General features: G+C 40.4%; 1 protein-coding gene across 3 annotated transcripts in view; it reads right to left on the bottom strand.

Annotated features, from left to right (window-relative positions):
• LOC149467785 (carbohydrate sulfotransferase 1-like) overlaps positions 1-25,631 on the bottom strand; it is a 103,856-nt gene that overhangs the window by 49,632 nt on the left and 28,593 nt on the right. The gene's annotated exons all lie outside the window — the stretch shown is intronic.

Here is a 25,631-nt window from a genome sequence, read left to right on the forward strand (position 1 = left end):
TTTGTGCGGCTAAAGACCTGGAGACTTTTGCCAGAGATGGTTCTCACCCTGTAGTCATGTGTCCTACACAAGCGGATGCACACTTTAATACTAATCCTACTAATTCTTCCTTTAAAGAGAATCCCTTAACCCTCATACCAGTACAATAAAGATCTATAATTTGTAATTTTGACGGAATCACCTTTCTGCTTTTTCCTACCTGGCAGGACTTCCTATACTGCTGTATGTGGAACCAGACATTGGTGACAGCTTTGTATGTGCTGTTATGACACTCTTATGTGATCTATATATGGTATATCAAAGGTATCTGGCTTATGGCATGTGGCAACCCATATGGAAGAAAAATATATTTGAAATATACTTCCCAAATATTGCATGTTGAAATGCATTTTTATTACAAAATATATGAAAAATATTTTTTAAAATACATTTCAAATATACTGTATGTCTTTAAAAATACATATCTACATTTTTGGAATGCATTTACAAATATATGTAAAAATATATGTTAAAATGACTTTTTTATATCTTAAAAAAAAATCTGAAGAAGATATTAAAAAAATATATTTTTACATATATTTGTAAATGCATTCCAAAAATGTAGATTTTCAGGATATATATATATTTATTGAAATATATTGAATATGGCCAAAATTGTAGCATTTCAAATATATGGCAATATATTTGTGAATAATATTTAAAAAATATATTTCAAATATATTTTTCTTCCATATGGGAATAATGTTACTTTACAATGCAACCATCTTTGTGGTTTTAATAAACTATGACTTTTTTAACATTTATTATGCCTGGGCTTTCTGGACTTCAATGCAATTCCACTACCATTTACATTTTTGCTATGACAGGGTGCTTCTTTTTGGTTTCTATTCTATTTCTCTAATACATGTTCATATGAGTAGTGAAGCAGCCTGGTGTCTAGCATTTTTCTATACAATATATTATCTGAGCACCCCTGCTTTGTGTTGTTTTCTAACTTGCATGTGCCTGGGTTGCAGACCAATTGACTTGGTTATGTTGGTAAAGTGTTGCCAACATTTCAAATACATAAACTAAATATTTATGAAACAGTCAGAAAATCAAAATATCCATTAAATAGTTCATAATAAATAATGTGTTAGTGATCCAAAAATTTAATTCTGTGCTTCACCCGAGAACATATACTCCAGTTAATTCTGTGCTTTACCCGACAAATATACTTCAGTGATCCGGAATCAATCAAGTGATAAACAAAATAAAAAAAAATCTCCTGCGCTACCTAGTGAATAACAAAAAGAAAAAGTGAAGACTAATAACAGTGAAATGGAGCTGCGGATAGCATTGAGTTCCCACAACTAAACAATAAACATAAATAAAACAATGCTGCGCTGCAAACAAATAAATGAACAAAAAGCATATAAGAAGGTGTATAGAGTGTGGTATACAATAAATATTAAATGAATGTCCAGAAACCAAGTCCATATAATGTGAAATAATCAGTGATATTGTGAACAATCCAACTCTTCACAGCTCATTTGCTTCTTCATGTGCTCAAAACCCACACCATTAGATAAGTGCTACAACCATGCAGGCGGTGTCACCTCAGTGCTCACAGAACTCTCACCTCAGAGAAATCAAATTGCGCTTAATAATGCCACATCAGTAAGGATTATATGGACTTGGTTTATGGACATGCATTTAACATTTAGTGTATACCACCCTCTATACACCTTCTTATATGCTTTTTGTTCATTTATTTGTTATAGTTTTATTTATGTTAATCATGTGATAAACACCACGTGTAAGGATCGACACTCACCTGGACACCAGGACCTTTATAATTAAATACAGGCGTACCTCGGTTTACAAACACCTCAGTTAACGTAATTTTCGGTTTCCGAATGAAAATCCATTGAAAATAATGCCTCAGTTTATGAATTTGTTTCGCAATATGAAGCAAGTTTCCCCAGGATGCATTGCACCTGGGAGGTTTATAGCGCCGGCCCCGTGCCTTTAAAGTGCATTTTATAAAGAGTTTTGAACAGTTAAGATTTTTTTTTTACTTTTTTCTGACCTTCGGAATGGATTAATTGGTTTTCAATGCATTTACAATTTTTTTTCGCAATACGAATTTTCAGTTTCCGAATGAAAATCCATTGAAAATAATGCCTCGGTTTACAAATGTTTTTCGCAATATGAAGCAAGTTTCCCCAGGATGAATTGCGCCTGGGAGGTTTATAGCGCCGGCCCCGTGCATGCTGGAGTCTGTGGGTAGCATGTGGCGTTGAATGAGGAGGTGTTGGAGAGGTTTTTGCATTGAGTTTTGGATCCATTCTGGAAATTTTTAATCATGTCCAGTATTTATGCCTTTAAAGTGCACTTTATAAAGAGTTTTGAACAGATAAAAGATTTTGTTTTACTTTTTTCTGATCTCCAGAATGGATTAATTGGTTTTCAATGCATTCCTATGGGAAACTGCATTTCGGTTTACAAATTTTTCACAATATGAAATGTCCCGGAGAATGCATTAAATTCGTAAACCAAGGTACGCCTGTACAGGTCACAAGTTCTTAGTTGTATTTCCATATGTAGACTCTAGATGGCAGCAACAGGTCACACTGTATATCTCCTCCATCAGTAATAGACCCTCCACTCCAAAAATATCACCTCCACTTCCTCTCCTCCACTCCGGGACCCCAGGAAGGGAAAACAAATGGCCTCCAATAGTATAATACTGCTTATTGAATTAAAAGCTCAATACCAATAAAAGCATTCACATTGTATTAACGCAATTCATGAAGACTGGACTTCCAGTCTGCGGCTCCGTCTCAGAAATTATGTCACTAAGCTCCGCCCACACCACATATATTTGTCGGGTGAAGCACAGAATGAATGTGTTATGAATTATTTAACCACTTGCCACCCAGAGGATTTACCCCCCTTCCTGACCAGGCCATTTTTTGTGATACGGCGTTACTTTGACAATTGCACGATTATGCAAGGCTGCACCCAAATTAAATTTACGTCCTTTTTTTCCCACAAAGAGATTTCTTTTGGTGGTATTTGATCACCTGTGCATTTTAAATTTTTTGGCTATAAACAAAAAAAGACCGACAATTTTGAAAAAAAACCTATATTTTTGCCTTTTTACTATTAAACATTTTTTAAAATAAAATTTCATCATAAATTTAGGCCAAACTGTATTCTGCTACATGTTTTTGATAGAAAAAAAAATCCCAATACATGTAAATTAATTGGCTTATGTGAAAGTGATAGCATTTACAAATGGCAGAATATATGCTGGAATTTTTTCTTTTTACTAGTAATGGCAGTGATCAGAGACTTATATTGGGACTGTGGCGGCATTCTGACACTGGGTGGGAACTGACTTGGTGTCACTGACATCCCCAGTGACACCAATACAGTGATCAATGATAATAAATAGCACTGACATTGTACTATTGACACTGGGCAGGAAGGGGTTAACATCTAGAGCGATCAAAGGGTTAACTGTGTGCTGTGTGTGTTCTACTATGGGGCTGTGTGTGTCTTCAAATTCATGGACATGCTACGTTTACATAGTACAGATTACAACGCTGCATTCATTTGTGTCTTTTATATCTGGCTGGAGTTCATCTTTTAGCCAATTGTCCTGCTAGTAAATATCAGTGACAAGAAAAGGTTGCCAGTTAACCACTTGCCCTCCAGAGGATTTACACCCCTTCCTGACCAGGCCATTTTTTGCGTTATGGCGCTGCGTTACTATAACTGACAATTGCACGGTCATGCAATGCTGCACCCAAATGAAATTTAAGTCCTTTTTTTTCCCACAAATATTTGATTGCCTGTGCGGTTTTTATTTTTTGCGCTATAAACAAAAAAAGACTGCCGATTTTGAGGAAAAAACAGAATTTTTTACTTTTTTTGCTATAGAACATATCCATTAAAAAAAAAATTAAAAATCTAATTTTGGCATAAATTTAGGCCAAAATGTATACTGCTACATGTCTTTGTTAAAAAAAATTTAAATACATGTAAATTAATTGAAAGTTGTAGTATTTAAAAATGGCGGTATATATGCTGGGATTTTTTATTTTATTTTTTTATTTTTACTAGCAATGGCGGCGATCAGCGACTTATAGCAGGACTGCGGTGGGCATTCTGACACTGACTTGGTGTCACTGACATCCCCAGTGACACCAATACAGTGATCAGTGATGAAGCCACGTGACCGGTGGTGTAACGCGTAGGGGAGGGGCTTTGACATCACAACGCTCGATGGTTCCATACTGACACCAGCTGGTAATTTTAGGAGTTTCACCACTGCCAAATATTCAGGAGGATACATTTTGTTCACAAAGTGGTTTTTATACAGATACCATGTGAGTGCATTACTTTTGATTGATAAAATGTTTTAAAAGGATAAAACACTATGTTTTGATTATTCCTCTATATAAACCATCGTGGAAGGAGAGCCTATTAATTGACTGAAGGGGGATCCCAAACAGCAGGATACCATCCCAATCACATTTGTCCCACTTAAAGGGACACAAGTGTGTTATGACCTCACATAACGGTTTGGTCATATTTTTGAGGTGAGAGCACAACCGCTGCGGGAGCACACAAATACAAGTTATTTTCACATAAGAAATAAATTAAGAAGCACTGGATATTTATTTTACGAATTACTGAAGAAGTATATATGCACTTTTCTGACATGTACTGTATATGAACATCATTTTTGGTTACGGCTATTGGTTGATTCATTTCCTTTATACAATATTTTTTCACTTATTATTTACAGGAGCACTTGGATGTACCTATTATTTGTATTAATTGTATTTAGGAATTTTTAGTGAAGCGCAGCACATATTTGTTAATTAAAAAAATAAATAAATAAAAAGCACTGACACTGTACTAATGACACTGGGAAGGAAGAGGTTAACATTTGGGGTGATCAAAGGGTTAACTGTGTGCTGTGTGTGTTTTACATTGTGTGCTGTGTGTGTGTTTCACTGTAAGCACACTGCTTTGCATGGCTCTGCTATGCAGAACCATGCAAAGCAGCGTGCAGGAGCTGACAGAGGAGAGAACTGTATTGTTTACTTACAGTTCTCTCCCTCCATCAGTAATGTTCCTCCATCATCGGGTGCCGGCGAATAATCACCAGCTGGGACCCGGTGATTGACAGCCAAGGCCACTGAATGGCCGGAAATGTAAAAACACATATATATATGTTATTTTGTGTACTCGTGCCGCCCTGTAGCACTATTACTGCTATAGGGCGGACGGGAAGCAGCTAAGTCTATCTTTCTGACCATATTTTGGGTGAAACATGGTCATGGTTTACAGCCCCCACTCCCAATCCGCTTCCCCCCTTACTGAATTTGGAGGTTCTTCTCCATGGAACACCCTATGTATTTTTGAATCTGGCACAGTGGGGGGCTCCACTTGCACAGCTACATCATTCATTCACAGAATCTGTGAATGAAAATCCTAAAAGTTCCACTGTAGAAGTGGGTACATTTATTTTTATTTTTTTTGCAAAAGTTAGAATTAGTTCCTCGCAGTCAGCCAGAATCGACACCATTCTCTCTATTTCTTACCACTTTCCTTTCCCTTAAGGGGTGTGATCATCCAATGGATCCCACTTCAAGCACCATTGGTGATGAAAAGACTTTTCTGACCCCCACACTATTTTCTTGGTTAGAGATAATAACCCCCTACAATAGCCAGAGAAGAATGTCATTCCATAGAAACATTTACCATTTGTTGGAAAATCTCCATAGAGGCACCTCTGTTGATATTGACTGAATACTAAGGCATGTCCTATCTCTCCACCTACTTGAGCAGAGGCAGACTTCATCCGCTTATCTTAGAGAAATATTTTCCTGTCAATGGGAAAGCTTGCAAGCAGTGTATCAGTTTTGAGTTAATCAACCTATTGGTATGTTATTGAATTCTGGGTGCCAAACTTGATCAGTCAGAGAAACCCACACACATGCTAGGAGAACATAGACACCTCATGCAGATAGTGTCCCAAGTAGAAATTGAACCCAGGATCCCAGCACTGCAAGTAATCATGTTCCAATTGCTTGTTGCCCTATGCATGTGTTTTTTATTGATAAAGATAAAGCCATTGAGTGGTGGACCCTAACCCTACCTGCTAGTCACGGTCAAGGAAACAGTCAATTGGGCAGGATAGAAAACCCACCATGATCACTTTTTCCCCCACTGCACTATTATCATAAGTATCTGTGTCCTGCATTCACATCATTGTGTTGAGTAGGGAGCCATCTAATGGGCATTCACTGCAATTGCAGTCTATTGAAATCCTGAAACAGGAAACAGGCAGTTTCACTCACACAAAGGTGTAGACTCCAGAGAGAGAGACGTCATATTACCCCGCTACAAATCATTAATAAAACCTCATCTGGAATATGCAGTTCGGTTTTGGGCACCAATTCACAAAAAGAACATTGGGGAACTGGAGAAAGTACAGAGAAAGGCAACCAAACTGATACGAGGCATGGAGGAGCTCAGCTATGAGGAAAGATTAGAGGAACTGAATTTATTCTCTCTTGAGAAAAGGAGATTAAGGGGGGATATGACTAACATGTATAAATACATCAGTGGTTCATATAGTGAACTCGGTGTAGAGCTATTCACCCTGAGGTCATCACAGAGGACAAGGAGGCACATGGAAAAGTTTCTTCGCAGTAAGAGCTGTGAAAATGTGGAATAGACTCCCTCAAAAGTTGGTTCTGGCCGGTTCAGTGGATTGCTTTGAAAAGGGCCTGACTTCTTCCCTAGATACACAGAATATAACTGGATACTAACATTTATAGGTAAAGTTGATCCAGGGAATATCGGATTGCCTCTCAGGGGATTAGGAAATAATTGTTTTCCCTCCAGGAGCAAATTGGATCATACTTTGCTGGGGTTTTTTTTGCCTTCCTCTGGATCAACTGTGGGTGTAGGATTATAACTTTTGTTTTTTTTTTAAATGGTTGAACTGGATGGACTTTTGTTTTTTTTTCAGCCAGACTAACTATGTAACATTCCAGTTCCAGTTTAGCTTCTTGTAGAACACCAGTGCAGGCCTCCTTCTTCCCTTTGATACACATATGCCTGTAAGTTCTTTCATTGAGACAAACATCAGGCAAAGCTGCTCCAGGTGAGTAGTGCAAATCATCCACTGACCACTATGGATGAAGGTGCTAGCACAGTCTGTGAGACTAGAAAAGAAGAAAGGATCCAGAATCCGCTGCACTTCTTCAATGTTTATTATATATCCATCAAATAATCACAGACAGTGTTGGGAACAGTAGAAAGTTAACAAGTTTTGCACTTAAAACTAGCGCTTACTCATAACCTCCTATTGTGTCTCGCACTTAAAACTAGCGCTTGCTCATGACTTCCTAAGAGGTCATGAGTAAGTCTTAGCTTTAAGCACGAAATGCGTTAACTTTCTACTGTTCCCGGCGCTGTCTGTAATGATTTTATAGATATGGAATAAAAGCTGAAGAAGTGCAGTGGATTCCAGATCCTTTCTTCTGTTGTAAGTTCTTTCATTGTGTTTGTCAAAGTTATCAAAGTCACATACATAGCTAGATCGTATTTAAATGTATTCATTGTGATTTGTAGGTAGCTTTTTGCAAGAAATGTGTTCATTGTAGGCATTTGTGAGAGACATGTTTACAAGCATATTGTAATTTCAGTTTATGTGATTGTATTGCAGTTTTGCAGAGCTATTCACTGATGTAAATTCAGTTTTGGAATGAAACACAACGCTGCTTCTGTCAATTTTGTTAGCTAGCTGTTGACTAACCATTAGTAGGACAGCATAATCTGTCTTTACTATGTATCACCTCTTTGCTCCCATTTATGTTTACATAACTGTCAAAGTTAAACTGAAGGTTTATAGACATGCTGTTTGATGGGGGTGTTTGGGAACTATGTATTATGCATGTTTGTGCAACAGCTTTTAGTATTTATCATGCTACACATGTATTGTTTGTTTTGCCTTTAAATAATATTGTCATTGTCTCCCTCCTTTGCTAGGGGATGGTTTATGTAGTTAATTTGATGCTTCTTTTTCTTCTTGTTTTTGTCTCCATTCATCACATGGATTCTATTCTGCTGGAGCTAGATACACTATGATTTTTTGACCTATATGATGTTCACCTGTGAAAATCTGCACAAGTTTTTGATTAAATCGCTCTACCATCTGCAGGATGTTATTTGGATTGAGTCACTGTCTGACAAGCTACTAAGATGGTAAATTAAATGTCACCACAACTGGATCAATTATAGAGATCACAATTTCAGTGCTTAGATTGCTGATGCAGAAAAGAGATCTATGGGCAAAGCAGCAGCTTCATTTTATTGGGAGCTCCATCAGTTGCACATAATCCATTTGGAAGCTAGGCACATTTTGACTTAGAGTTTTCACAATTCCCAGTCTCAGTGTGACAGTGTTGGATGCTTGAATGGTCAGTCTCCATCACCAGTGCTATCACATGGAAGAGCGAGAGAGAGTCACACGCTCTACCATACCCAGAAGTAGAAGTTTTTCTTCTTTTCCCCCACTGGTTAAACACGGGCGTGAAAGGGAAGGCAAATATGTGCTACTGGTGGGACCACCAGTAAAAACATAATTTTCATTTTGGATGAAGAAAGGAAAGGTAAACCCCTGTTTGGGTTTTTCTTGAAATCTGTGTCTCCTTGGGAAGATTTCCGCTCACTTACTATCCTATAGAGGACATTTCTCTAAGCTAAGTGAAATATCCCTGTGCTGTTACACTTGTGTGAAAATATAACACAATGCATAGTCATGGTTAATGTTCATATTACTGTAAATTGAGAATTTTTAGTTAATTTTCCTTAGTCATTGTTTATTGACCTCAGTATAGCTGGTTAATATGCTGCCATCTTGTGGTCATTTTGGTTATTGCACCATCTTTTTCTGTTTTCTGTCCTGTGTTCCCTCCCACTTGTCACTCTGTCTTTACTGGGAAGATGATGGCTGCTAGCCTCTAGGCCACATGTAATCTGCTCACATCTGGGAACACAGTACCATGTTTTGATCTGCAAATACCGTCTTTTTCAATCATCTGCCACATCTTGTTGTCTGCTGTAACTGCTGCATTCAATAAAGATCTCCTTGGATGAGAAAAGGCTGTTTGGTGTGTTCTGCTATCTGATAAAGAAAGTCAGTGGTGATTGTATCTGCTTATACAGGCCAAGCATAGAGGTCTCAGCAAGGGATAAGTCTCTAATACAACAGTTGGAGTCAGAATACTCAGTTTAGACAGTTGTCTCAGGAACAAGTGTCCCTACTATATTTCCCCTGTATAACTAATCAGGTGGCAAGTAAAATTTTTGGATTTTCCCTCACTTTCAGTTCACTGGTCAACTGGACAAATACAGCAAATCTCTCTAGAGGAACACAGACAGACAAGAAAATCTGGCAGAGGTTCCCTCTTTTAAACAATGTATGATCTCGATCAGTAAAGTGATTGTTACTACCATCTCACACCTGGCGACCCACACACCATGTAGTGGTCCACAGGATTTCTCCATCATCACCTCCTGTAACCTGGTCCAGCACATCCTGGATCTCCAGCAGTAAGCCAGTTTTCTTGCCAACATGACTTATGGGTTATACCACTTACTTTGTCATTGATCCGCACTGGATACAGAATTTTGGTTTATGTTTTTATTAATTTGTGGATAATAAAATCCTTTTTATCTTGGACAACATTGCCATTCTGTTTGGTTCTAGCAGTCACGATTACATCTGATTCTGGCTTTACACCAATAGTGCTCATTATCAGCCATTTGCTTCTTTTACACATGTCTTCTATGGTTAATTGAGCAGCTGTTGTCATAGCCTCAGCAAGCTACATTGCCTTATTATGGTTACCAGCGCCCAAGTGGTTTGTGATTTCTACTATGAAAAATCCCCTGCCTCTGAAACTCTGGGTGCCGAAGGGAGCCCAACCACGCTCTATGAACTCAATGGGAAATCAGAAAGTCATGCACTGATAATATCAGATCCCATAAAAATGTATACCTAGCATACTGCTGACCTGCCCCTCTCTAACCTTTCACTCAATATTAGCTTGATCACAGTGATAAAACCCACACTGGGTGAAACGTTAGCAAGAGATGGGCCTGGAGTGGGGAGGAAGGGAGCTGAATGCCATGTCCAGGTCTAATGGAGTTGTATGTGATCTGACATCATCAGTAGGTGAGTTCCTCCTTTCCTATTGTGCTAGAGATCCCTGTCTTTACATTCCCTGTATTCCCAATTCTAATTATTGAGGTCCAAGGGACACATGGCTAGCACCAAAGGATCATAGACTGGGCACCAGGGTCCTGGTCATTGCACCATCCCTGCAATTACCTATGCTTCAACCTCACTGGTGTGGCACATCACTTCTAGAACTCCTTTAAAATGAAAATTTAGCAGAAATAAGCTGGCAGCAATAATTAGGTCTTCAATCTGCTGTAAACATAAAATACAATTAGCTGTTCCAATGGGTTTAAGATAATAAAAAGGAAAAAAATACAATAATGTAGAAGGTAGATAACCGTTTATTACATATATTGATCATTGTATTGTCTATTTTTTGCAATGGATGATTTGTGAAAATCCCATTTGGGTGGAAAAAAAATGTCATTAGCTTGTAATAGGTAGCACTGACACAAAGAGAGGTATAAATCAGATTTACTTTGTAATGTAAGGGTGAAAAAAATAGAGTGATGTGTTCATTAAAGCTTTCATTCGAGCTGTCTTTTCCTATTCACCTCTTGGGACCAGATGCCTCAGGCGCAGAAATTGATGGAAAAAAAATCCTTGTTTCAAGTTTACTGTAATTCATGGGATTCTCAAGGAAATAAACGGTGTGATATGTATCGGAGTTAATTAAGAATACCAATGTATAGCCATTTAATATTCCTCAATCTGTCCAATGGGACTTCTACAAGCTAAATACTCTCAGAATGTATAGATGGGAGAGAATGCTGGACTCATTGATCTGAGTCTTGATTTACATAAACATCTTGGGCCTAATTTAAAAATAGAGGACACTATTCCACTCGTTTTTGCTGTGTCAGAAGCAATCTGTCTCTTACTGTGGACTGCAACTACAACATAAAGGATTCACTATTCTATAGAGATCATCTAGCAATATTAATTGTACCTAAGGAGTACCATGAAAAATCTACCATTTACCCTGAATTCCTGTTGAGAAGTAGCAGTGCACATTCTAACTTGTGACTGTGCCTAAGCACTCCTATTCTATAGGCTCATAGCTGTATATATACTGTGTGAGATTATCCAAGGCACTGATGCTTCTGACTCCTAGGGGTAGGTTTACTAAATCTGGGGCGCTCAGAATCTGGTCCATCTGTGCATGGTAGCCAAGCAGCTTCTAATCAGCTTCTAATTTCAGCTTGCTCAATTAAACTCTGACAACAAAACCTGGAAGCTGATTGGGTTCCATGCAGAACTGCACCAAAATGTGCACTCTCCAGTTTTAGTAAGTAACCCCCTATTTTCATTTGGAGTCAGATTTGGTGATGCCACTACTGTACTGCTCACCAGAGGCTTAACTAGAACCTAGAGGTTCAAGAAACCATGATGGGCTTCCTGACCCCTGGCCCTTCCCTCCAAGCCCAGAGCCCTTTCTCCCGAGCCCGATGCAAGAGTCACAATTACGAACCTGGTAGTTCCTCCACTGGTATCAGTAGTTTATTATTTTTGTTTTTAATTTTTTTTGTTACCATTGTATTTTTTTTTTTTACAATTTAATTTTTTTTATTGTTACAATTTTTTTAGAATCCCATATGGGGCTTTGGTCAGGGGTCTAAACAGGCCTCCAATGTTTCACCTTTGAGACAGAGAAAGGAGATTGAAAACACAGTCCTTAGTCTCCATTTCTGAAGCCTCAGCAGCACAGAATGAATGGAGAGGAATAGCCCTGTACAGAGCTTCCCATTCATTCACACAATGAAGCATAGTAAACACAGTTTACTATGCTTCAGTTATGAATGGACAGAGTCAGTGATCGGTACACATCACTGACTCTGTCCATTCAGACATGGAAGGGGTCGGTAAATGACATATTTAGCAATCCCTTTCTTGCTTTCTATCCTGACACTTCCCTTGCAGTAGCCAGTGTAAGAGGGGAAAGGGGGACCCGGCAGCACTGTGGGGGGGGGGTCACACAGGGGCCCGGGGGCAGCAGAAAGAAGAGGAAGGTGGATAGGAGGGGTGGTGGGGTGGCATATAGAAGAACCAATCCCCTCCATTTTCCTCCTGCAGCTGCTGAATGCCTGTGGGAGAAAGAGGAGGAGAAAAAGACTTTCAGTCGCTACAGAAGGAAAATTGAGGGGATTGATTCTTCTATATGTCATAAAGGGGAGCCACATGGGCCCCCAGGAGCATGGGGCTGGGTTGAAATTGTGATTATTGTAGTTACGCCCCTTCTGCTCACTATTCTCCTTGCAGGTGAGAAAGCTGTACATAGGGACCTGCAGTGAAAGGATCTCCATGCTTTTACCTAATTCATTCTGTGGCACTGTGCTTTCTGCATCTCTTCTGCTGATTCTTGATCATCAGCCCATCCCTTATTGGCATAAGCAAAGCCATGCTCCCAGCCGCTCACATCCATATAGTAGAGCAAGGCATGGTAAGCCAGTAATGGGAAAAACAGATCAGATGCAAGGAATCTGCATGCAATACTGGTGAATAATGCTTTACCCTCCACTTGCCTTTTTTGGCACAGGTTTTCTGGTAGAAGACCTCTTTAAATGTGAGAATGAATCCTTTTATATCCAACAGTCTATGAAGAATCTTTCAACCTAAACTTATCTTTAAGAGTTAGGTTGATGCTGGCAAGTAGAATTATGTACTGGCTTCTTTTATACCTCAATGACCAGCGAGTGAGTAATCTTCACCTGAGTTCCCAGCACCACCCATCAGCTGTGACTATAATAGGGGTTTCTCACGCTTGCCAAGAATACTGAATATAGAAAGCCAGTGACTCATTCAAACTATTGTGGTCCACCTGCAACTGACAGATAAGACTTGGGTGGACTTTTATGGACTTCAAGCTCTATGAAATTCAGTAGGAAGTTTTTGCAAGTTGTGCTTTGTAAATTTTTATATTTATTCAATTTTGTTTTTATTTAATATATTTTTTACAAACATTCTGTACAGGGCAAAGGCAAAAGTAAAAGTAAAGTGTCAATCATCCACCTCTCTCCCATTCACAGAGCATGCTGCATTCTGTGAAAACAATACAAGGATTGTTTTTACTGGAGGACAGAAAGGGGTGGGTGCCTATTGGGACTTCTTCAGTGAACTGCAATTTTAAAGCGGAGCTACCGCCCAAAGGTGAAGATCCGCTTTAAGGACAGCTCCCCTGCTCCCCATTAAGGATTGGCACCTTTGGGGAGCGGGTACCCGAATTTGACAGGTACCCACTTCCGGTCCCATCGCCTAGGTTATCGGAAGCGGAAGGTGTCCTCCCCCCTCCCTCCCTGTAGTCTTTTGGGACACGTGACAGGTCCCAGAAGACTACAGGACCATTCACGAAGTGCAGCGCTACTCGCACATGCGCTGTGGGTATCCGGCTGTGTCACCGCAAGCTATCACAGCTGGGTGCCCACACTGAAGATGCCGGCCTCCTGAAATACAGAACGGCCGATGAAACGAGCTGCGGGACACACACCACGGGACCAAGGGACAGGTAAGTGGCTGTTTTTTAAAAGTCAGCAGCTACAGTTTTTGTAGCTGCTGACTTTTATTTTTTGATAGGTTGAGTGGAACTCCGCTTTAAAGCCAACAAAGCCAACCCCTGCAGTGACAGAAGTTCAGCGATGTGAACAGGAACTGTCATCACTGCAGGGAACATTTCTCTTTTTTTTTAAATCAGAGAAAGTATTTATTAAGAACAAACAGATTACAATTCCAGAGCAAGCATCAAGCATATACAGTCATATACAAGTGCATTCATAAAGTATTCTGACCCCTTCACTTTTTCAATTTTGTTATGTTGCAACCTGATACTACAGTTGTTTAAATTTATTTTTTTTCTCATTAATCTACACTCAGTACTCTGTAATGACAAAGTGAAAACATAATTTTAGAAATGTCTGTGCATTTATTAAAAATAGAAAAATTAAATATCACATGTACTTAAGTATTCAGACCCTTTACATTTGAAGTACCTTTGGTAACAATTACAGCCTCATGTCCTTTTTGGTATGACACAACAAGCTTTGCACACCTGGATTGGGGATTTTCTGCCTTTCTTCTTTGCAAATCCTCTTAAGCTCAGTCAGGTTGGATGGGGACTATCGGTTGATAGCCATTTTCAGGTCTCTTCAGAGATGCTCTATAGCAGGGGTGGCCAACCTGCGGCTCTCCAGCTGCTGCAGGACTACAAGTTCCATCATGCCTCTGCAAGTCAGTAACTTCCCATCTTTGCAATGCCTCATGGGAAATGTAGTTCCACAACAGCTGGAGAGCCACAGGTTAGCCACCCCTGCTCTATAGGGTTCAAGTGCAGGCTTTGGCTGGGCCACTCTAGGACATTCACAGAGTTGTCCCCAAGCCACTCTTTTGTTGTCTTGGCTGTGTGCTTAGGATCGTTGTCATGTTGGAAGGTGAACCTTCAACCACGTCTAAGGTTCTGAGCACTGTGGAAATGGTTTTCTTTGAGAATATTTATGTTCTTTGCTCCATTCAGCTTTCCCTCAGCCCTGACCAGTTTCCCTGTCCCTGCTGATGAAATATACCCCTACAGCATGATGTTGCCACCTCTATGCTTCACTGTTGGGATGGTATTGGGCAAGTCATGAGCAGTGCTTGGTATTCTCCAGACATTATGTTTAGAATTTAGGCCAAAAAGTTCAATCTTGGTTTCATCAAACTAGAGACTCTTGTTCCTTACAACCTGAGAATGTTTCAGGTGCTTTTTTGCAAACTCCAAGTGGGGTTTCGTGTGTTTTGCATTGAGGAGAGGCTTCCGTCTAGTCACTCTTCCATAAAGCCCAGATCGGTGGAGGGCTGCAGTGATGGTTGACCCTCTGGAATTTTGTCCCATCTCCACACAGGATCTCTGGAGCTCAGTCAGAGAGACCATTGGGTTTTTGGTCACCTCTCTTACTAAGGCCCTTCTCCTCCGAATGCAACTAGCACTTGAAAGAGTCCTGGTTGTGCCAAATTTCTTCCATGTGAGAATTATGGAGGTCACTATGCTCTTGGAAACCTTCAGTGCAGCACATTTTTTTTTCAGCCTTGTAATAATCCTGTCTCTGAGCTCTACAGGCAGTTCTTTTGACCACATGGCTTTTGCCCTGATCCAGTATACATTGTTAGCTGTGAGGCCTTTTATAGAGAGGTGAGTGTCTTGCCAAATCATGTCCAATCAATTTATTTACTACAGGTGGAATCCAATCAAGGTGTAAAAATATCTCAGGAAAGATCAAGAGACATGGGAAGCATCTGAGCTAAATTTCAAGTGTTATTGCAAAGGGTCTGAATACTTATGCCAATGTGATATTTCAGTTTCTCCTTTTTCAAACATTTGCAAACATTTCTAAAATTCTGTTTTCACTTTTGTCATTATGGGCTACTAAGTTTAGATTAATGAGAGAAAAAAATGATTTTAAACAACCATAGTATTAAGCTGCAACATAACAAAACTGAAAAAAGCGAAGGGAGTCTGAATATTTTAGGAATGCACTGTACAGTATTCACGAGTACACAGTTTACATAGTTTATGCATTTCCTTGGTACAAACACAATTTGCTATAACAGGTAGTATATAAAACCAAACAAATTAGGGGAACATCACCTTCCACAATCTACAAAATGAAGTATTTAGGCCAGTGCAATCTAGCACAGGCAGAACTACATAAGGCAAGTTAAAAAAGTCTATTAGTTAGTAGATCTAGCGGACTAAGACCTCGTGCATCAATCCATGAAGCCCATATTTTTCATATTTATTAGTGGAGGTCCTGTGTTGATAAATACACTTTACCATCCTGAGGGAATCTCCCATATATTCAAACCATTGCTTGTATGTGGACGGGCCTAGGGAACATTTCTACACAAAGCCTCACCATATGCATTACATTACAGTCTGACTGTACAATTGCTGTATAATCAAATTCAGATTTATCAAACCAACAAACAACTCTAGATTTACCAAAAACTATGTAACATGAGGATGCACCTAATCTGTCCAATCAGTTTGTACCCAATCAGGCAGGACCTTGAATTACATACTTCTGGTAGAGCTAAAGGAAATTTTACCAGACTGAAGGAACAATTGTAGCTTTTGTATTGTATCAGATTGAAGGAACAATCAACAGGATGTCGGACACACATTATTAGATGTAAGTATCATTATTGAACCTATGTCCCAGAATTTTTTTTTTTATAATTAAACTTTAGCTTTAAATCAGAAGTATTCCTCAAGCGATGGGATGTTTGCTTGCTCTCTTGCTGGCACCAACAATTTCTCCCAGTGTTCTGAGTTCTGGATCTTTGGCCATCTTCATTGTATGTGCCAGGATGATGTAACTTCCACAATCATTTGAGAGTTCACTCCTGGATGCCCCGGATGTAGATGCCTGGATTATACACACAGTGTGCTGCATGTGCAGATGAGTGCGCTTTGTCAAAAAGATTGCAACAGACAGGCAATAATCTTTTATTATAAAAGCCTGTCTGTTCACAAATTTTTCATTTATAGGTAAAGTTCCACTTTAACTATCAACTTAACTAGAAGATGATGAGTTACTACAAGTTCCATTCTAAGTCCTTATTTCCTTATAAAAAAATATGCTGACAACTCTTTAGATTTTCTTCACACCTCCGTATCATAATTGTTGATACTTGTCAAAGACATGTACATGAATTTGTCTAGAGAGATGGCTGGCACTGAAGCACAGTGTTCTTGAGCTCCCCGCTTGGTCAGTGCAACTGGCCTGCCCACTGCACCAGGAGTTTTGTTGAGGAATGAGTGGAGCCTACTGGAGGACTCTGAAAGACTAGTTCTCCATCAGATTCGCCTCACTTGTGATTGACAACAGATAGCAGTAGGGGATGTCCACAGCTGAGAAAAACCCAAATAATAGCTATGGCATCCGCCCATTGCCGTCCACTGTCAACCACAAAATCAGGAGGTGGAACCTGATGGGTAACTCCCAGATACTATTTCCCCAACAGGTTTTCCTCTCTTGTGATTAACAGGGGGCAGCAGTAGATATATTCCATAGGTGCCATTGGGCTTCCTAACGGCTATGAAACCCACCCACTATTGCCTGCTGTCAATCACAAACAATGCAAACCTGATGGGGAACTTGTCTCTCACCATCCCCATCATGTTCCGCCCATGTCAGCCATGTCCTAGTAGCCAATGAAGCTAATACACCTAACAATATAAAGTTAATACACAAGCACCCCCTCCCACTGATGACTTTGACTTGCCTCTGTACGCTAACTTAGAGATGGTCTACAGTTTGTCTACAGTTTCGCTATGTACAACATGGTGGTAATTGGTTTAGAATTTGTCAAAAAGTCATAGATAGCAAGTGTGAAAATGGTGCAAATAAGCACTACCTGAATCTGTCTCAGGTGTTTAAACCGGCAATTAAACTATTGCAAGGCTTTCATGAATTAGGTGCAGGTCTTTCTAATGGCCCAACACCATCAGTTGCAAACACCTAAAGTCATTCTAAAGGCTGTTTTTTTTTTTTTTTAAATAACAAACATGTCTATACTTACCTGCTGTGTGCAGTGGGTTTGCACAGAGAGGCCTGGATCCTCCTCTTCTTGGGTCGCCGCCAGTGCTCTTGGCCTCTCCCTCCTGTTAGGTGCCCCCACAGCAAGCAGCTTGCACACTCCCCAGCTGCTGCTCCGTGTGTCCATTCACACACAGAGCCATGGCTCGGCCCCGCCTCCTCTCTTTTCTCATTAGCTCACTGGCTGTGGCTGGCAGCAGCAGGAGCCAATAGCTCCCACTGCTGTCTCAGCCAATGAGGAGAGAGAGTTCTGGGATAGCCGAGACTCCTGTGCACATCGCTGGATTGAGAGGGGGCTAAGGTGAGTATTATGAGGGATGCTGCACACAGAATAATGTATGAAGGTAAAAAATGTATGAAGGTAAAAACACTTAAGCCTTTACAACAACTTCAATTAAATTGCCCCCTGCATGTGGTTAAAACTTGTAATGATAGTGTACAGTATAATAATTCAGTTTTTTTTTTACATTTCACAGGCCTTTATTCATATTTTTTTTCCACCTTCACACGCAGGCTAAACTGTCCAGAAAAACATGACGATGAGACAAACTAATAACACTAACAGGGGTGCTTACAACTGTGGATATTTTGGCAGTGACATAGTTTTATAGCTTCCCCTAATAAAGCAAGGGTATTGCAGAAAAGAGAACAGTGAGTATCTCAATGGTGACATCACCAGATCTCTCTTCCAGTCTCCTAAGACGAGCAGTCAGAGGCAGCAGTGCCCTAGATCTTACACTGCAAATACACAACACTGCACTGATGCTGTAGACATAGGAATGCCTAGGCACACTCACATACCAGGAAGTGCACTAATATTTTTCAGGAGGAATTAAAAACAACCACAATAAAGGTAATGCTTAGGCACAATTAACATTTTTAAAGTTTCCCTATAACACAGGAAATGTTCACTTTCTGAGTTCAGTTCCACTTTAATCTATTACTGCCACCAAACTATGCCATATGTTGCCAGCGGGGGGGAGGAGGGGATCTTACACACACTCCTGGCTGCTGTAGCATGTAAATGTCACAAGCTGTTGCCTATCAGATGTAAGCACCAGATTGCTTCCACTGACACTCGAACCTGCATGCCCTGCCATGGGGAATCCAAGGCTCTGCTATCCTAACTAGCAAGTAAGAACCCAGAAACAATGAAAATCTAATCTTTTCCAGTTTCTGCTGTTACTACCCCTAGCCGCTGTGGCTGGAGTAAAAACAATAAAATTAAAGTGAAAACCAAGTATAAAAAATAAAAGTATGCCCAAGCACATAACCCCCCCCCCAAAAAAAAACCCCACCATACCACCCACACATGCATGCACAAGTGGGGGCGCCTATGTACAAAATCAATTGCTCAACACATGTTACATATCGCTGTGCATGCCAGAGTAAGGGTTCATGTACACTTCTGAATGATGGAAACTGCACTATGCATGTTTATGTGTGTTTGCATTTAGAAGCGTTTTTAAAAGATAACCTCAAGAGACCTTCCCAAATGCTCAGAATGCACTGAAAAATAGTAAATAATTAACTATTTCAGACCTTTTGAGAGAAATAGAGAGAGCAGAAGCAGAGAGTGCAGTATGTGCTGAGATGAGCTGTCTTTTCTGGTTGTATTCACTATGGATCCCATCATGAGCATAATGCAGCATGTTTTTTCCTTCACGCAAAACCTGGAACTGACTGCGCTGGTGTACCGGGTCCATTTGAATACATGGAAAATGCTTTGCATGCATTTCTAATGATGAAAAAAGGCTCTGTACAGCATTTCGATATGGAACAGTTAAAAAACGCTTCTAAACGCAAACGCTAATAAACGCGGTTTACACGCGTTTGGCATTTCAAACGCTGATAAAATCTACTCCTGAACGCAAGTTTGGTGCGTTCAAAAAAACGACTGTAAACTCAACTGCCTGTAAACGACTGTGAACGACATAGTGTACATGGACACATAGGAAAACATTAGGGAGAGTTCAGGGGCTGAACTTGAGTTTATCAGCTGCAGTGTACATGAGCCTAAGAGCAATCATTTTAGGACCATTATTCAAAGTTTTTCAAGCTTCCTCTTTGGAAAATGTTGGGTACCGAAGTTTGTCACCATTTATCAGTTGCGTACAATTTTAAGCCATGACATGTTGGGTATCTATTTACTCAGCACAACCTCATCTTTTTCCATATTTGTGCACTAAAATTAATATTAGTGTACTGGAAATGTTGTGGTTGCTAAAACTTTGTGCTATCATTTATGTGAAAACTTGGAACTATGACTATTTTATTTTCCAGGGCTTCTGCTTTCAGAAAATAAATAACAATTGGGGGCTTCACTAATTTTCAGGCCTAATGTGCATTTTAATGTGTGTAAAAAACACATGGCACTTAAAGGGTTAAATCCCATCTAACGCTACATGTCAATTTTAGACTACACTTTCTACAGGGTGACAATGCTGCAACGATTACACTGCAGACTGTAAAGTATCGTTCTCCTAATTCAGGAAGTGGAAAATCATCAGATCTGCTGGCAGGTAATCAAACTTTGTTATGCTGGGTCTCAGGAAAAAACACTTGTTAATGCTATTATCTGCGAAATATAAGTCATTTTTGCTTATGCTCTTAGCTGCACTAAAAACATGCACATGTGTGCCAGAATATGTGTGTGAAAGAACATTTACTTTCTATGTTTTGCCATCAAAAATGACAGCGTGCCATGTCAGCTGCAATCTAGCCGGCGTTGTGGTTAGCACACGTGAGTAACCAAGCATAAAATGACATGCAATGCTAGAAGTCATCTCAAACAGTTATGACCAAAAGCATAAAAACATTTCAGCATGATTTAAGCCTGCTGAGTGCCCATAAACACGAGAGGTCACATATATAAAATATCTGCGTCATTAATCTGAACGGAGAGCTATTAAAGGTGCGCAGGAGACTATTTATGACCATCCCTTGGCTGCGAAACTGGGACGGAATCCATAGAAAATATGTGTACAGCATTAATCACACCGTGAAATGCTTCTGGCTCTAATGGGATTCATTATTTTTAATAGATATAGTTTTGTTTTTGGAATGGCTATCGAACAACGAAACCAGCCATAATCCCAGGATTCCTTCGAGTCCCTTTCTGGGGATTTGAACTGAAAATGTCACATTCTGGAGCTGCAAAGGCCCTTAATTGATGTCCACCAATACTGTAAAGCAAGAGTGGAGGTCTGCAGAGGGATAATCCGTATGTTTTCTGTGATATCTGACTTAAACTTGATGGTAGCAATAGTATACAGTACATCGCTGATACCACTGCTGAATTAGATAGATATCGATAAAAAAGCAGGGTGGAGTTAACAGGCAACTCTGAACAAAAAGTTAAGTGTACGTTTGAAAAAAGTGAGCAATGTGCAGGATTTAAGCCACGAATCTATCCAGTTCTGCTGTGCTATATGGCTGAAAGAGGGTGACAACACAAAATGTATTTCTGTATTTCTGCCCCGCATTCTTCCTTTTCTTTGGCCTACAAGTGAACATCACCACACTGGTGACACAATACCATTTCCCACCGGGTCACCTTAGTACCTCTCCCACTTCCATCTATTACCTTACAAATTAATCTTCTGCATACCGAAATACATGCTTAAAGAGACATTGTCTCTTTGCCCATCTGGGTTGGTACTGCTCACCTGGGGTTGCTCACCTGAGACCCGATTGTAACTTTTTTCTCAGGTATGGGACCTCAAATGCTGGTATCTCACCTCTAGAGCTCTTGAGACATAAGAACCTACAAGGTGTTTGAACTTTTCAGCATTTATTGGATACTGAAAATACTGAACACATCTACCCAATGGGTACACACACAATTAACAAAATGTTTTCTGCCCTCTTCTCTATCCAAAATATAAAAGAAGTTTTCGGATTTAAAGCTGATTTCCAGGTATGGCAATTTTTACATGGTTACAGTGGTCCAGCTTGGACTAATGTAAGTGCCATACATGTGGGATCCTCCTGGAAGGTAGAAATCAGTGTAGCAGGCACTGTTGCTACAATGATCTCCACTAGCTTCCAAGTCCTGTGTCAAGCAGCTGCCCTGCTATATTGTGAACACAAGAGGCATGTCAATTGGAACAGGTCCATTCACAGAACACTTTGCATTTTCTCAACGAATCTAACGTGTTCTATGATTGGATGAAGTAGACAGGTGAAGTGGTCATGTCACAATCTCCACCTCGTCCATCAGAGAACACTTTGCATTAATTGAGAAAATGGAAAGTGTTCTCTGAATGGCACCCATGCTGAGCCCATGCCCAAACCTTGTGGATATTATTGTAGTAGTGGTGCTTAGTGTGGTAATTTTAAATTTCCATGGGGACCCACAAGTATGGTATATGCAAAGTTATATTGGTTCATGGTGGACCGATGTAACTATGTAAAAATTGCCACACCTGGAATTCGTCTTTAAGTTGTACCACATCATGAATATGACAGCAGTTGGTAATAAAAACCTGACAAGGGCCCTTACGTGCTCTATCCAAAATGAAATAATAATTTTGCCTATTAATATTGGATAGTTAATTACTGAATATGTCTGTAGTGTAAAGTCAAACCTCATTTGATATTCCAGCTCAACAGATCTCTGGTGAGTAACCTCTGTTGGCCCTGTTTGAATTTTTTTTGGCTAATACATGATTCTCCCATCTCCACAAAAAGTGTGTTGTTACACTTATACCAGTCATGAAGTCTATGCACACATCTACATAAATATGATTTGGTGGTCAGATTATTTGCAGAAGTCCCGCTGCTGCCAAGTCTAATGCAAACTTTAAAATTGAGTGTATTTGCAGACAATTGACAATCTTCTTATCCTGTGCTCAAACAAGCCTATAGAACCCACTTTATTGGCTCATTGGCTTTGTATCAGAACAACGTCTTCAGTGCACGTACGCAGTCTGTGTCATTTCAGCTCCGTCTCCCTGGAGTCTGTTGAAGATGTTCCCTCATTACTGGTGTTGTACAGTTTCCCCCCAGGTGTCCTCTTTGTCTTATCTGACATAACATACTTTTGCCATTCCAATAAAATAGCACATCTCTTTCATTTCTCTCCTGCTTTTACAGAGGAAACTGAGAATATTGTCCTCCTTCTGCATAAGGAATACAAACATTTAGGGTTATGCTGTGCCGTGTGCAAAATGATGCGTGATTCATCTTCCAATGGAGTGCACAGGTGCACAAAATGATTCATATTTACCATACATTTGTGCAACTTATAAAGATCCATCCTGGCTGCAATGTTATTTACTTACAAGTATAAAATTTGCAGAACCTGAGCAAAGCTGAATTTCTTCCTTCTCACCTATGGTTCTTCAAACTGGAATTTTACCCGGCTAATTGAAAATTAAAGTCAGCAACTTCAAGTACTGTAGCTACTGACTTTATGGCAGCACATTCTGTAGCAGAGTGTCTCAAAGGGAGCCTGGAAAAGTCCTGTTCAGGGTTTACACATCCCCCTAGCTCCTCTCGTACACTTTTAGAGTCTTCTAATTGTCTGTCCAGTTTGGGTTTTGCACATCTCCCTTTTGGCAATTTAGGATCACCTAGAATTCAATGCTCTTGAGCCTGGGGAACAGACTGTAAGAGCTTACAGCTCGTGTCTGTAAGAGCTGTAAGGTTGGTTAGGCTTGCTCAGCCTGCTGGTTAGGGCGTGGATATGTGTGTAGTTAGTGCAGGGACATGGCTATGATTTTGTTTTGGAACTTTTTGATTTTTTTTTTTTGTGCAACACTGTACGGTACCTGTAAATAGCACCAGGCCTGGACTGGGACAGAAAATAGGCCTGGACATTTTAGAATGAGTAGCCCTAAGCCCAGGGGCCCTTCCCTCAGAGCCCAGTGTCAGATCGCCAAGGCCTGGTTGCAGGTGCGACCTTTGAGACCCTGGTAGTTCCATCATTGTTGTCAGTAGTTTTTTTATTTTATTTAATTTGTTTATTATTCTTTACCATTTTGTTTGATTTACTTTTTTTTACAATGTTATTTATTTATTATTTTTTACTTTTTTTTTAGGAGCCCAGTTGGGGACTTTGGTCAGATATCAGGGGTTTAAATATACCCCTAACATCTCACCTTTGATGAAGAGAAAGGGGATTGAGGACACAGCCCTCAATTTCCATCTCTGCAGTCTCAGAAGCTCAGAATGAATGAACAGAAATAGCTCTGTACAGAGCTTCCTGTTCATTCATAAACTGAAATATAGTAAACACAGTTTACTATATCTCAGTTATGAATGGACAAAGTCAGTAATTGGTACCAATCACTGATTGTATATTCAGACAAGGATGGAGCCAGTAAAATACATATTTACCGGCCCCTTCTCTGCTCTCTATTCTGACAGATCCCTCACAGCAACTGGTGGGACAGGGGAGGGGGGATGAGGGGGGGGTGGCCGTGGGGGGAGTACACAGGAGCTCGGGGCAGCAGGAGGTATATAGGAGGGGCGGAAGGGTGGCTGAATGCCTGCAGGAGGGAGAGGAGGAAAAGCGGGCATTCAGCAACTGCAAGAGAGAAATGGACAGATTGGTTCCTCTATATGCCATCCTGCTGCCCATACTATCCGGGCAGCCCTGGCCCATCAGGCAATTGCCCAGCATGCCCTATCACCAATCTGGGGTTGAATAGCACCAATAAACATTGCAGTGTTTGTCATTACATCCCTGGACTGGTATCTTCACCTGAAAATGTGCTCACTCCAGGGAGCTTTGTACCTGCTAACTATCCCCAGCTCACAATATTTACTAGCCCATGAAATCCAGCACTGTCTTCCATGCACTCGATTATTGTCAGGGTTTCTGATCTTCCGCACCAACATCTTGCATTTGGGAGCAGACTATGTCTTCATGAGGACTCACAGCCTACCCCCTATTGAACATATGCGATATCTGTGCTGCAGGGAGACTGGTCCTATAGCTTCCTGGCATGTGTGACATTATCCCAGGAGGCTACTATGGGAGGAGGGTGCAGACAGACAGAAAATCACCCTCGCCTAGATGAGTTATGGGGAAGTGGGAGCAAGTCCCACCAAAAAAAAGGTACCTGTTCCCCCCAAAAAAAAAATTTATTGTGTAAGAGGCTTGGGGGAGAGGCCTTAAGGGTGAGGTAGGGGATGGTGGTGAGTGTAATTTTCAAGTGAAATTTTGCTTTAACTTTTACCTATTCCAAGACCTTTTTGTCACTCAAACTGGCAGTAAAGGAGCTTTAAAAGAAAACTATAGCCAACTCTTTTTTGGCCATACTTCTCTTGTAGGTCATAGGAGTGCTTTTACTTGTGCTCTCCTGTGACCCAGAATCACCCGAGAGTGGGCTTGAAGTCACAGAGCCACTCCAGGCTCTGGAAGGATCTTGACCATACTGTTAGGATCCACCAGATGCCTGACTGACAGATGGCTCCAATTCTGAGCACACGGATGAGAGCCAAAGCCAGCTGCTCCCACGCCCTCCTCCAATGATGACTGGTGAAGCAGAATGGAGAGGAGTGACTGACAGTCACTCCTCTCCACTCTGAGAAGACAAGGAACTGAGCTATCAGCGGTCATGTAATAGCTCAGTTCTCAGTCTTAGAGCCAGCGAGGGACAGCTACAGCATCACAGCAATGCATAGAGATCAGTATGAATGTTTGTTTTTATAGTCAACCCTATCTTCTCCTTTAAAAGCCCATACTGACCTTTGTAGTTGCAGGCACTATGGGACTATTAATTTTCATCATGTATAATGAAATGAAATTACTATGTTACTGATACAAAGTATGACAAGGTTATTTATAAAGATAA

The sequence above is a fragment of the Staurois parvus genome, unplaced genomic scaffold, assembly GCF_062004578.1.
Source record: "Staurois parvus isolate SC_StPar_1 unplaced genomic scaffold, SC_StPar_1.0 ptg000101l, whole genome shotgun sequence".
Classification (NCBI taxonomy): Eukaryota; Metazoa; Chordata; class Amphibia; order Anura; family Ranidae; genus Staurois; species Staurois parvus.